At 50.2% G+C, this 13,290-nt stretch overlaps 1 protein-coding gene across 2 annotated transcripts in view; it reads left to right on the top strand.

The window, feature by feature from the left end:
- The first annotated feature begins 2,319 nt into the window (after positions 1–2,319).
- The window catches only part of Caln1 (calneuron 1), a 531,563-nt gene continuing 520,592 nt past the window's right edge, over positions 2,320–13,290 (top strand). The window contains exon 1 of one of the 2 annotated variants that reach the window (XM_010625017.2): positions 2,320–2,542. The gene's annotated coding sequence lies outside the window, so the exon portion shown is untranslated. The remainder of the gene's footprint in view (positions 2,543–13,290) is intronic. The other variant, XM_033764903.1, reaches the window with a different exon arrangement.

Genomic DNA, 13,290 nt, shown 5'->3' with positions numbered 1-13,290 from the left:
TTCTGTTCTGAGGAGGTGTGGAGGTGGCTGAGGAAAGACATGCACTGCCATATTCTGTGGCACTGAATGTGACCGAGAGGTCAGCCGTAGGAAGGTGGGGAGCACGCCAAGGGCCCCTAGAAAGTGCAGCATGGGAAGCACTATTCCTTGTTCCCAAGAAATCAGGGCTTGGTTTTATTAATGAAAACCCAGGGAGAGGGCTGGGGACTTGGGGGAGTGTAGTAGGGATGGAGGTCTATGTTGCTCTAGACACCTTCTGGTCTTCGGGGTTCTTGTTGGGGCTCTCTGCTGTACTCCAAATCGTTAATGGGAGATGCACCATTAGGCACACAGGGGTCTGGGACTGAGCCCACAGGACCCCTCTTCATGCCAGCCATGTATCCCCTGCTTTAGAAGTGAGAGAAGGGACAATGTGCAGCCCTCCCTAGAAGCCAGAGGACAAGGGGCTATGTGTGTGTGCATGTGCAGAGTCTCTGCAGACAGAGATCTTCCTGACAGCGGGTGTGGGGTTGCTGGGCATCTGAAAGTAGGAGCCAGGCAGAGCCCAGTGGGCACAGAGAGTGGCTTGCCAGGAAGGGGCAGGGATTTTGCCTCAGGGCCATCTGGAGTCTAAAGTGCCAACTCAGACCGGTGTGGTGGCACATGCCTGTCAACCTAGCCAGAGGCTGAGGCGGAAGGATCAAGTTCAAGCCCAGCCTGGGCAGCTTAGTGACTTAGTGGGACCTTGAATCAAAATTTTAAAAAGGATTGAGGATGTAGTTCAGTGCAAAGGCCCTGGATTCAATCCCTAGTACCAGAAAAATAAAAATTAACTAATGCCACCTCTGTCTGACTTGGACAGCTGGAGCTGGCAGTGTACAGGGTCCTTCTCTCAAGTGAGGGGCTGGAGTAGGGTGGTGGTGACCACCTCACTGTATTCCTCCTGACTCTGAGGACCTCTGTGCCTATCTTGAATAATGCTTCTCAAGATTTTATTTTAGCTCAAGCCCTCTACAGTTTTCTGTCCCCTAAGCTGAGAGGATTTGGTCAGGCTCGGCGTGCAGGTAATTGCACAGCTTTCTCTGAGTCCAGGCTCTTCTTCCGTGCCTTCTTTTTCTGTTAAGAGCGCTGCTGGCTTAGATCAACCCTGTCATTTTAGAAATGAGTAGCCCAGGTTGGGGGTGCGGTCCCTGAACTGTCCTCATCCTGGGAGCACCGAGGTGCAGCCCCCATTCTGTGGCCCAGCTCCCTCCCGAACCCCTCCACTCACTCCACCGCTGTGCTGGGTGATGGTGATAGGCTGGTTTATTTTGAATTTAAAATGCCATGCAAGTTGCTGCTGGGTTGATGAGAGAAGGCTCACAGGAAAGTCATTTCCGTTGTACACTAGATGAGGCCGCAGCCACCGTCCAGGAAGGAGAAATGGAAAGAGGCTGCATGGCAAGGGGCCCCTGACAGTGATGTTCTGGGATTAGAGTTTTCCCTATCGAAATCCCAGCTCCACTGCAGCAGCCGGAGAGCCAGGGAACCCCCCACGAGCCTGCTCTTTCCCTGTCCCCAGCCTCCCTCCTGGCCACGCTGTGTTACGGCTGCTTCTCTCAGCAATGCCCTGTTAGGGCCAGTGGTAGCAGGTGTCTGTCCACCTGGAGGCTGCGTGCTTTGTGCCGGGGTATAGAAAGATGGGCAGTGTGTATGGCTCCTGAGATGTGTATGTGTACCATGGTAGGCACACCCATACATGCACAAACATGTGTGTTCACATGCAGACCTGTGTGTGGGCAGATGTGTGTGCACATGGAAGGCATGTGTGTGTTATTGAGCAGTTATTTGTTTGTACATGGGCCAATGTGTGCACATAGACAGACATGTGTATACAAGGACAGACACTTGAGTGCCTACAGGCAGGTATGTGTGTGTACACAGGTAGGCCCTTGAGTACACACACAGGTATGTGCGTGTGCCTGTCAGGCGTGTGTGTTTGTGGGCAGGCACACTATGTGAAGATCCCTGCTGACTGTCATCACGCAGTGCTCTCAGGAGAGGAGCACAGAGTGGAGACCAGGCTGCCACCTTGCTGGAGAAGTGTGGGCCCTGTTGGAAAGACTGTCCCTGGTGTCACCACGCCCACGGGGCCCAGAACTCTGCCCTGGCCAGGAGACAGCCGGCTGGACATCTGTGGTCATCAGGGTGCTCGGTGGTCCTGACTCAGACCTTGAAGCCCCCACGTTCTGGGCCACACCTTCCCGCCTCCCTGGCTGCTCCTGCTTCCCGGCCGGCTGTTGTGCCAGGTCTGCAGGAGACTCCCCCAGCAGCTGGGAGCAGGAGGCAGCCCGAGCAGCCACAGCAGCAGCCAGAAAGCACGGGCACCTTTCAAATTGGGACTCTAGCCCTTTAAATCTGCTCAGTTACCAAAAAAGAAGAGGCATCAGACCCTGTTAATTAAAGCTCGCCCTGGTCCATCACTCTGTGGAGCTGCAGTGCCCGGCTCCTTCCTAGAGACTTAGAGATTCTCCTGAACTCCCAGCCATGGATCTTGGAGCATTTCTCCCGAGATCAGCAGGAGGTAGGATTCTTGCCGATGGCACTCAGAGGCTTGTGTGGCTCTAAATCAATCCGACAGCCAACTGCATGGACGCTGCCTGGCCCCCTCTCCTTCCCGCTTCCCCTCTTCCTCCTCTCCAATTCCCAGCTTGTGTGTAGTTGAGACAAATCAAGTTTTCATGGGTTTCGGAGGAAGGGAAGGGGTAGGGAGGTCCGGAGGTGCAGGAGTCATGCGTTTGTTTTGGCCCTGGCTTCACCTCACTGCTAAAGTGGTGTGGAGGAGCGGGGAAACATAGTCCTTAAAGCTGTGGCTTGTGCAAAATCATGTCCTCCTGGCCAGGTCCCTTCCTCCTGGTTATCACCCTGACTTGACTCGCTTCTCGATTCCATGACCTGCCACTCGGTCTGAAGGGGCTGTGCGCTGTGCCCTATGTTATGGGAAAACTCTTCCATGCAACTTTCCCTCCGTCAGTCCTGGAGGGACATTGCACCCAGTGACACCTGTCCCCCGGCTTCCCTCCCCTCTACTGTGAATGCTGCTAGGTTCAAATGCTTGCTGTAGGATTTCAGGAATTCTGCACCTCGTCTCTGGTGTCTTTTGAGGAACTCACTTTTAGCTGCGTCTCGGTCCTGTTGAGAAGAAGAGTTGTTTTGATTCAGGAATCTGCTCAAGCCTGGCAGAGAGGGAGTAGATTCATCATCTCCGTACATTGCATTTTGTAAATTGTACTCGGGCCCAGAGAACATCTATGTGCAAATCCTTCATTGATTTCTCTTCGCCCCCACAGCTTCCTTCTGGGTGAAACACTTGCCTGGAGTCAGACCTAGAGGAAGGGTTTCCTTTCCATCAGCTTGACGCAGCTCCACAGACGGCTCTGGAATCTAGACCCTGGTAGAGGGAGACGCTTTGGTCATTCTGAGTAATAGTCGCCAGGTCCTGGGAGGGACGAGGGCCCAGTTGGCTTGGGAAGGGTCTCTGTGATTCCCCTTTGCTCTTGTGAGAGGTGCTCAGGAGGAAGCACTTTTCCTGATTTTTTCCAGGGACTTTGAAACATGCCAGGTGATGAACATGTCCTTTCAAATCTTGAGAGGGCTGCACACCAGAACACAACTTGTGAGAATGGGATTTTCCCCCAAAGTTGTGGCCTGCAGAATGCTGAAGTGTTTACACGAATAGCAGCTACTGTGTGCAGCTAATCCTCCTGGTGCCCCACAAAAGCTGGCACTGTCCCTGTGTGAGTGTCCCGGAAGTTGGCCTCTCTGCTTCCCAGCTACGCTGGGCACAGTGCAATTCATATATCAGGATAATAAAACCATCTGCCCTGGCAGAAACTCTCAGGTGAGAAGACACTGTTCAGATCCTACGAATGAAGCACATCCATCAGTGGCTTTGTGTGGGAATTTGAAGATTCCAAAACAAGAACCCAGGGAGCGATGTCATGAAGGTGGGGAGGTGGGCACTGGAGTGTGGCAGCCTTTTGCATGGCTGGGCCTCTCAGCTGGTCTGTGAATGGCTTTACTGAAGGATGGAAGAAGCTGTGCCCGTGCTGATAGGGTGAGTTCCCCGGGCTCCCAGACAGAGGGGTTGGCGATAGGCCCCACAGTGGGGTGACCCCACAGCTGGAGCACCTTCCTGCTTTCCTTCCCAGAGCTACAGGCCCTCTGCTTCTCCAGGTGGGGCTGCTCCACTCTCCAGGGAAGCCAAAGAGCCCAAGCATCACAGAATAGGCCTGGGACAAATGTCACTGCGTCCTTGGACTGGCGAGGGCCATTAACAATAAGTAAATAAGTAGGCTATTCCTTTACGTCAGTTTTTTTTTTTTTGCAACTTAATGGCATGTCGTTTGTTTTTAATTTACTGGTGTCTGCCAGCTTTCAAGGGGCTATATACAGATCTTGTGGAGTTTGTTTGGACCTGATAACTTTACAGGCTCCGTAGCCCATGGATTTTACCCCACTGACCTTGGTGGCTTCACACATTACTGGGGTGGCAGAGTGGGAAGGGCATGGCCTTCAGGGACTGGCTGACCTTGGTTGGAAACTTAGCTTTGTCACCTAATAGCATGTGGCCTGGGCCTATGATCCAGTGTCACCGAACCTCAGTTTCTCTGTCTGTAAAGTTGTCTGGAAGTCTGTGTGCGTCACAGGTACAGAGAAATCATTCTTCTTTCCATTGTAGCTGTCTTTAATTAACGAGCCATTTAAATAGCTACATTGGCTCCTCCACTCACACTGGACTGTATATAGGGCAGGGATGACCTCGCCAGTGTCACTAACCCTCTCTCAAGGCTCACACAGGGCCTGGACCGGCATTTCTGCTCCCTCAGTTAATCGAATGACTACATGATGATCTGTGAACTTCTAACCTTCAATGTAGGTGATTTTTAATGACTGAGCAAGACCGATTCACAGTCAGTTTACTTATGAAATAGAATTGAGTCAGGTAGATAAAGCCCCATAACTCTAATAAATTTGGACTAAGATGTATCCATTTGTGGAGAAATTTGAATTGCAATAAAGAGGTCTGGTGCACTGGGCCTGGATGAGGTGCCTGTAGACTCAGCGAGTGTCCTTGGAGCTGTTCTGATGGCCGAGGACACAGCGTAACAGCTGCTCCCCAGCCTGAGCTGCTTCCTCCCTTCCATGATTCAGGGGGTATAGAGGCTCTGAGAAGCGAAATCAGCTCTGGGCAGCCACAGGCGCTTAATGGTGACTCCCATGTAGAGAACAAGCCAATCAATATATCAATTAACTAATCAATTCATCTGTGTGCAGACACTTAGCGCCTTTTGGGGGAGAATCATTGATACAATAAGTATGTATCGACTGTAATAAACATCATAACAACTAATACCACCACGGTCCCCTGCCTCTCGTGGAGGGTTTCTACCTGGCTGGGGGCTGTGATATCAACATGAGAGTGACATCACCTCTGTATCCAAGTGGGGGGACAGATAAGCCGCCAAAAGATGCTACTGCAGCCCAGGAGAGGCCAGGACAGGCCTGAGCCTGGTGGAGTGTGGGAGCACAGCCATGGAGCCCACTCAGCTGTGGTGCCTTCAGTTAGATGACTGCTAAACTAAATCCCTTAAGAGGTTAGGGTTAGGGAGAACATTCTAGGCTGAAAAATGGCACATGAAGAGAGCTGAGGTGGAAGGGACACACGCAGGGGTGGTGGCCATTCCATCTGGCTGTGTATCACTGGGCATGTGGTGAGAGAGGAGGCCGGAGGTCAGATTCCCTCCTTCATTCTGAGGGAGATAAAGTCACTAAGGAACTTTCAGCAACAGAAGTATTTGGGAAAATCGAATCTAGCAGTTCTATCTTGGGCATTGATCCCCTGCCACTCTGGGTTCCAGACACTGGATGCAGCAGGGAACTAAACAAGCAGAAACCCTGATCTTCTGGAAGTTTCATCCAGTGGGGGAGAGCGAAATAAGCACAGGAAGGGTAAAGTGTGCACATCACATCAGACCGTGAGACAGGCTGTGGAGAGGGGAAACAGCAAGAAGGTCTGAGAGGGTGAGGAGGTGCGAGATCCTAGACAGCAAGCAGGGAGAAAGCGCTGAGACGTGGCCTTGGGAGCTAGACTCTTGGGAACTTTGGCTTTGGCGTTGAGTGAGATGGATCCTAGTGCGAGCTCCGAGTGCAGGAGAAATATTTTTAAATGATCCTCTTAATTGCTGGGTTGAGAAAGACTATATGTGGGCCGAGGTTGAAGCAGCAAGACCAGGTGGGAGGTGACTATAAATCCCAGGAGAGAGGTGACAGCGGCCAGCCAGCGGGGCTTGGTGGAGGCCCAGGAGGGGGTTGAATCCTGAATTTTCTCTCTCTAGGATGGAGGTGACAGGATTTGCTGATGGATTGGACAGTTGTGTCGGAGAAAGGGATGACTCGAGGATGACTCAAGCTGCTTTGGCCTGAGACGGGGACAGTGTGGGTGGAGCGGGAGCTGGGTGTTTCTCATGTTCACTTTGAGGCGTCTGTCAAGCCTCCCGGGAGGTGTGGAGTGGGCAGTCCCGGAGCGCGGGGAGATCTGGGCGGGAGACAGCCCCGGAGTCGTCAGAGTCCAGATGGCGTTGCAGGCTCTGTCCGATGAGATCATCAGGAGGTGGATGAGAGAAGGAGAGGACTCGGGATGGAAATGAAGGCATCGAGATATTTATAGGCTTCGAGGAGACTGAGCAGCGACATTGCCCATGTTCAGGATGGTTTGTGGCTGCTGCCATGTGGATCCTAAGGGTCCTCCAAGGCCCACATGTTTGAAGCCAAGTCCTGAGCTTGGCACTGTGTAGGGTGATGGTGGCAGCTTTAAAAGGCAGAGCCTCATGGAAGGCCTCTGGAACGAGCTGTGTACCCTTTGAGAAGACTGTGGGACCCTGGCCACTGCTTCCCTCTTTTCTGATTTCTGGCTTGAAGTAGGTGGTTTTGCTCCACCACATGCCCCTCCCATGATGTCCTGTCTTATCACAATCCAAAGCAAAGGGACCGATATAACTGTGAGCCAAGTGGACCTTTTCTCTCTATAAGCTGATCTCAAGTGTTTGTTATAGTATTGGAAAGCTGACTCATACCACACCCTTCTTACATTGGATCACCCTCTCCCTTTTCCTGAGACCAAGATTTATAGGTAACTCACCTCATTTTTAGCTTGCCTCATTCTCCTTCCTTCTACCCCATCTTCTGTAGACCTGTTCAGAAATCTCTTGTTCTCAGAAGAACCCTCCTTTGGCCCCCGAGTTCTCCATTAGCATTTGCATTTTTCTTTATTCCTTTATGAATAAACTTTTATTTCAGCATGAATCAAACAACTCATAGGCGTGGAAGACATATAGAAAAAAAAATCCTAGCCTTTGCCTTACTTGAAAATAATGCCTATTTATTTATCTCTTATTTATTTCCATAAAGCATTTTTGAGTAGCACTGTGGTTATGTGTAACAATGAAAATAATTATAAGCTAAGCAAAACATATTTTGTACACACAATTTGTATTTGCATTCTAAGATACAATTTAAAAAGAGGAGCAAAATTAGAGAAAAATAGAATTCAGGAGTCAAGGACAGAGGTTTGTGTTGGAATATAATTGAGCCGCAAATCTGATTAGGTTTTCCTGGTCAGCAAAAGCGAAATGGGGATTTCCTTGTTAAAGCTTACTAAAGTATAACATACATACAAGAATTTTCTCATATCATAATTGCATGGCTCAGTACACTTTTGCAAACAGAGCATCCCATCTCACCAGCACTGACATTTAGGGCGTGCTGTCCCCACCCTGGGCCTGTCTTCAGTAGTCTGTTCCCAAGGGTACTGTCCAAGGAACGGACCTTCCGTTTTCCTGTTTCGCACTTCTTGGGAACTGACTTCTGTGTTTCACTCAGTACCTCAAGGACAACAAAAATTTTCTAGCAGTTAATTCTAAAAGAATATTTTCTTCTGGGTTTTCTTTAAATCCTTTAAATGAAAAAATTAAATGAATGGTACCTTGTCTATTTCCATGACATATTTTGGATAGCATACAAACACACACACACACACAAGTATATATAATAGGCATGTGGCAAGGCATAAAATATGTAAACTAAGGGTAAAAGGGGCAAGTGGTGGTGATTATTTCTCATCTCTGAAGCTCAATGAGAGGCGGTGGTAGGGCGGAGAGGCAGAGTGATCAGTTCCAGAGATCCAGCAACTCAGGGCTGGCAGTGTGGCTGGAACTGGGAAAGGGGGAGTGGGCCTGCAGTTTCCTGAGCAGTGGGGTGGGAGCTGACTGAGGGAGGAGGAAGGGGAAGGACTTGGCTTAGCTGAGATGCCTCCAAGCGGAGACCGCTATTTGAAGAAGGTTCGTTCTCATGAGGACAGAAAGAAGGCAGGTGGAAGAAGCCGTAAAAGCTTAGGAAGGTTTATTTCTCTATTCAGTGGGGGAGATTTTATTATGTTCTGGGAGAAATTGATAGTCAAGCAAGGCAGGTATGGAGGTAAAAGATAGTTAAAGAAGCAAGGACATAGAAAAATCCTCAGGGCCCTCTCCCCCTGTATATGTATCTCCCCCCTCCTTCCTCTTCTTTAGTTTTCCTGGTCATGGGCCCCAGCCCTCCCTCTCCATTATTTTCTTTTGTTCGAAGCTAAGCCAGCTGGTAGCATTGCTCTGCCTTTCGGGGGACCCTGGGACAGGAGGTCTCAGGCTCCCCCTACAGACGGGGGCACTGTGGGGCATCTGCTGACTTCTTTCAGCCATCAAACCCAGGATGCCAGTGCTGCACAGGGCCTTGGTGAACATACAGTCTGTGCAGTCCAAACGAGGAAACTGAGGCCCCTGGTTCCCACAAGGTAGAGAGAGGAGCAAAGCCAAAATCCAGATGTCTGGACTTCTTACTTGTAGCACTGCCACTGCATTTCTGGAGTGTTCCCTTCTAATCTCTAAAACTCCAGCATTTCTCAGATTTCAGTGTGTATCATAACATAGGGAGGGTTTGTTGAGACAAAGATTTCTAGTCCTCCACTCCATTTTTGTACTGGAGCTTGAATGCAGGCCCTTTGCACTGAGCTCTGTCCCGAGGCCCTGTTTTAATTTTTAGTTTGAGACAGGGTCTTAATAAGTTGCTAGGTTGCCCAGGCTGGGCTCCAACTTGTGATCCTCCTTTCTCAGCCTCCCAGAGTACTGGGATTACAGGCCAGGAAGCTTGGAAGCCACTGCCTTTGTGCCCTTGTGTTAATTCAGCAGCTCCTGAATAGAGCTATTCAGATATTTTAAATATAAAGATGTATTGTTTCCGTAATATAGATGTATGGAATATATTTAGGTAATAGATGCATTACCTGGAAAGTTCTACTTTGACAAACTGACAAAAATTCTAGGTTAATTAGCAGATGTTATATCCCAGTGAGCAGTAAATCAATGGAACATCCCAAGAAGAGGATAAAGACACTTAAAATAGAAACAGTTATCCAAAGGTATACAAGTTGGGCTTATTCAACTGTTGGGTCTATATTACCAATCTCCCCATATCGCCCCAAAACTTGAAATTCTTATTTTGAGCTCTTAAGAATGCCTAATTTATAACTGGTTTTAAGCGAGAAATTTCTCTTGTGGTTTTGGTTTGGGAATAATCATTCAGTAAAATGTGCAGTGTGTTTTATGCAAACAAAGCAGCCTGGCATTGTAACAGCCCCTCCTTGAGGGGGGGACCAGCCTGGCACTATGGCCAGGGATGGCCATGTAAGTCCCGTCAGGATAGTCATGCTCTCCCACATTTTGCCACCCGAGTTTAGTAACAGTGCAGATTCCATGTTCCTGTTCCAGTACTCTCTGAGAAGTGCCTGATGATGCTGATGTACTTACAGATACAAGAACAATCTTTGCTATAATTGTACAAAGCCATAAATGTATATAAATTATCTTTAAAAAAAAATAAAATAAAAAAAAAAGGAGGGGCCACACAACTGCCTGTCTAACAGTTTTCCCAGGGGATGCTGAGGCTGCTGGGTTGCTTCCTGGGGAGATGCTGTGGGCAGGGCAGGCAAAGAGAGGCAGGAGCAGGAGGAGGGAGAAGAGCATCTTTGCCTGGGTCCCTGGCAGCGTTCCCTCGGGGCCCAGTGAGGTGGGGTGGCCAATTCCCATCATGAGCCACTTTGCCACCTCCTGGCCAAGAAGATCTAAGGAACACAGTCCGGCTGGCCGGGTGCTGAGGCTGATCCCGGGAGAGGCAAGCTGTCTTTAAATACAGCACGCTCTGAGCTTCCCCCTCACTCTGTCTGCCAGCACTCTGTGGGGGACAGAGTCACAGGGAAGCCTGCCACCGCCACCACTGAGACCTAGGAAGCATCACGGTGTATACAGCACCCCTTCCTCCCCGCAGCTCAAACCTGCACCCCTCCTGGCTTCCCAGGAGAAAGGGGAGCTGGCTTGCTCAGCTGGGTGTGACCCGGAGTTCCTCCTCAGCTTATTCCATTATCTTGGCTCTCAGAGCATATGTCAAGTGAACTCTGTGTCTCTGGCAGGTTATTACGCGCTGAATTAGTGTGCTGAAATAAAAACTGTAATAAAGCTGTACCATACTCTTAAATTGTTAAAATTTATTATACAATGTGCATAGTCATTAACTGATTTTCGCCTGTGTGCGTTTGGCTGCCTGAAGCCAAGGGAGATGAAAAGTGACTCTGTCATAGGCAGGCTGGGAGCAAGTTGGCTCCCGGAATTCTCCAGAGAGTCCCAGATGGGACAGGAAATTCACACATTCTCAGGGAGCGGCTGGGCAGCTCCCTGGCACTGCCTGCAGCAATCTGAGGCCCCGAAGCTGTCAGTCTTGGTCCCAGGGGAAGGAAACCCAGGCATCCACTTCACAGAGGCCCTGGGCAGGTGGAGGGCAGTTGTGGATCAGTGGCGCTGTGCCTTCGCCTGAGGGTGGGCACTGCCCCTGTCCCCTCCTGGACCTGCTGTAGATTGGACTTCCGCCACCCTCTCCTTTCCCCAGGCCCTTTCCCTACCTTGCCTTTGGAAGCCAAAAGGAGGCAAATTTTCTTCCACTTAGCTGGGCACAGTGGCACATGGGCAGCTATGGCTGTTTTCCAAAGGGCCCATCAGCATCCAGGTCTCCCTTGCTGCACAGAAAGGAGGCGAGAGAGTATTTCCCCTGTTCTACTCTGGGGTGCACTGGAGGGTGATGCTGCCTCTGTCACATAGAGAGATGCTCTACATGCACATGGAGATGGAAAGGGCCCCTGTGGCTTCCGCCCTACACCCTGAATTAGGTCCCAGGTCGTTCTCCTGACCCTGGCTCTTGTCCCCTAAGACATGTCTGTGCCAGGGCAGCATCCACACTGTTGACAAGCCCTGGACCCTTAGACCAAACTTCCCTGAAACTCAAGACACTTCCGCCTGAGAAGAAGTGGGAAGGAAGAGCCCACAGTGGCTCTCCACTGTCAAGGCTCAGCATTTCCTTTGGCCTCTGCCACTGTGCCCAGGAGCCATCCTTGGGTCTCCACCCATCAGCACTGTGAGTTTCCATGCAGCATGGGGCTCTGGGGAGATCGGGTCCTGATCTTGGGGTGAGGGACTTCTGTGGTAAACTGGTTTTCTGGTGCCCACTGGGAGAAATGTCCCCTTGTCTGTTTTGGGGAAGTTCCGGTTTGCAGCGGATGGTGAGAATTCACAGGGGTACGATCACACTCGGAGCTGGGGAGGTGGCCCCTCAGTTGGGGACACAATATGCTGTGCTTATTTGGACCGCAGTTAACCAATCTCTTTTTCCGACCCTGGGGCCCCAGGGTGCTACCTGGTGGGAAGGTGGCAGAGGGAGATCTGTGTCTTCAAGACTGCTTGGTGGAACAGGTTCCCTTCTCCCCTGTAGCCACTGACTTGGAGGGAAGTTAAACTGAATTGGCAGGAAGGTAAGACACCTACGCTCCAGTGGAATTGTCCAGAGCCTGAGTCTTCCCTTCTCTGCTCTTTAGCCTAGGGATAGACTATAGGGTGGAGAGGGAGAGGAAAAACATGTTTGGGTTCCAACACTGTTGGCTTCATTCCTTTCCCACCTCCCCCTGAGATGGTTGTACAGTTTACAAGGGAGATAACAGGATTGTGTGACTACAGGACCAAGTGGAATCTAGTTAGTTCATCAACCCATCTCCGTGGTCAGCAGAGTGATCGCCTAGTTTTAAACCACAGTGCAATTGCTGATGTGAGAGCGGTGACTGCTCAAGTAGATCATATAGTGGCCAATTTCAGAGCGCTGTGGTGCACTGCAGAAACCCAACATTTCAGATGTGTCTCTGTAGTCCTTACCTCGCTCCAGAAGGGAGGTGAGGCAGTTTTCAAGGATGTATATCCAATTGCAAGCTATAATTGAATGAAAGAAAGTAAATGGACAAAGAAAAGACAAAGGGAAAACAAGACTGGGGAAGCAAGGATGGAGCCAGCAGTGAGATTAGGACATGAAATTCATGACATCAGACCCTGTGCTCTGGGAGAGGCAGAACTCTGGGGGCCCTGAACTGCTTCTTTGAAAATGCAGAGAGGAAAGCGATTCCTACTGCAGACCCTGTAATAGATCCACGAGATGAAAGCCAACAGCTGCTGAGAGAGGCGGCTCTTCCTGAGATGCGGTCCCCGTGGGTCCTCCAAAAGAGGACACGGTATCATGCACCAGCAGCAGCATCCCACAGGGCCTCCCAGTCCATATGGCAGGGAGTCTCTTGGGGCCTTGGCAAGGCTGCTCTGGAGATGTCCTTCAAGAAAGGGCCGGGCCGGTGATTTAGCTCAACGGTTCTGCTGCCTGCCTTGCATGCCCAAGGTCCCCAGTTCGATGCCTGGTACCAAAAACAAACAAACAAACAAAAAAGATTTACTGTAATTGTTGGCTTTTGAGCTGGGGATTTAGCTCAGTGGTTCCACCGCCTGCCTAGTGAGCATAAGGACCTGAGTTTAATCCCTGGCACCAAAAAAAACCCCCCCGAAAAAACAAAACCTAAGAAAGGGGCTGCCAGAGGAATGGAACAATTGCCAAACAGGCCCTGAAGGTCTTATCTCATCTTTTTCTTTTGGAGGGGGGTGGGTTGCAATTAAACCCAGGGCCTTTGCACTGGGCTGCATCCCACAGCTCCAATCCTCATTTGTTTTTTAGTTCATTATTTTAAATAGAGTCTCCCTAAGTCATTAGGTTGCCCACGTTGGTCTTGAACTTTCAATCCTCTTGCCTCAACCTCTGGTAAGTGCTGGATTTACAGGCATATGCCACCAACCTAGCTCTGACTTTACCTTAGAGTTTCGATTACAT

Source organism: Fukomys damarensis, unplaced genomic scaffold (assembly GCF_012274545.1).
Source record: "Fukomys damarensis isolate Sample0158 unplaced genomic scaffold, DMR_v1.0_HiC HiC_scaffold_17, whole genome shotgun sequence".
NCBI classification, from domain to species: Eukaryota; Metazoa; Chordata; class Mammalia; order Rodentia; family Bathyergidae; genus Fukomys; species Fukomys damarensis.
Note: the sequence above shows the minus strand (reverse complement) of the source record. Positions and strands in the feature narration are given on the sequence as shown.